We start from the raw sequence: 1,042 nt of genomic DNA, 5'->3' as shown, positions 1-1,042 counted from the left end.
TGTAAGTGTCTTAGTTTTGGTTTTTAAGTGTATCCAGATTTTTTTTCTGACAGAGACTTGCAGCTCCAGAAGTATTTTTTGTGTTTTATCATTTAGTATCAAATAAAATAAAAGTTATACAAGTTGCATATCATTGTAATCATACTGACTTGAGGATCATTGATAACATGTTAGTTTTACCATACTGCGAATGGTGTAAAAACAAAACCCCTCAAAATAAAAAAAAATTGTACTTTTTCATCAATTTCACTGCACAAATAATTTTTTCCAGGTTTTGCAGCCGGGGTTTATCCTTAATAAATATCTCCTACTGTATGAATTGGGGAAAGGTATTGTCCAATCGGTAAGGAACAAAAGGATTAAAGTTTCAAAGATTAAAATAAAAACGGGATCACTTTCCAGCAGTCTCCTCCTTATTATCACAGACAGGGCTAGAGCAAAATGTGACACCAGTGTATAGATAAGTCACCATTAACAAAAGCTCATTATTAGAGCTCAACCTCATCTGCTCTGTAAAATGACCTCTGCACATGTCACAGGGCACGCCCAGAAAACTCTCCCAATCAAATAAATCTGGTCCAGATTGTTTTGTCTATGTCCATGGGGCTTGCTGTAAAGCATATTTCAAAATGCTGTTAAAACAAGGCAATATGGCTGGTTTTATTTATTCTGGCAGCCTGGAGTGACTAATAAATAGAAGTGGGGAGAAGTTGGACACATGCTCTATAGCTATCCCAGACGCATTGGTACAGATTTATCTATCTGTCTGATGCACAAATCAGACACATTTTTTGTCTTAGATGGATAGAAACCATTCACAGCTCAGTTTTTTTTCTGGTTCGTTGCCTGCACCACAAACATCAAGGGCACCTCAAATTCATCCAAATGAACAAAAGGGTTTGTCCCATGAGAATTAACAACCATACTATTTGTGCAGGCACCCCCACCTTCCCAACCCCAGTCTAAGGTGCATAGGATTAGCCTGTGAAGCCCTCATGCCATGTGACAGAATCAATGCTCCCACCCATACCACGGGTGTTTC

The sequence above is a fragment of the Dendropsophus ebraccatus genome, chromosome 3 (genome assembly GCF_027789765.1).
Source record: "Dendropsophus ebraccatus isolate aDenEbr1 chromosome 3, aDenEbr1.pat, whole genome shotgun sequence".
Taxonomy (NCBI): Eukaryota; Metazoa; Chordata; class Amphibia; order Anura; family Hylidae; genus Dendropsophus; species Dendropsophus ebraccatus.
Note: the sequence above shows the minus strand (reverse complement) of the source record.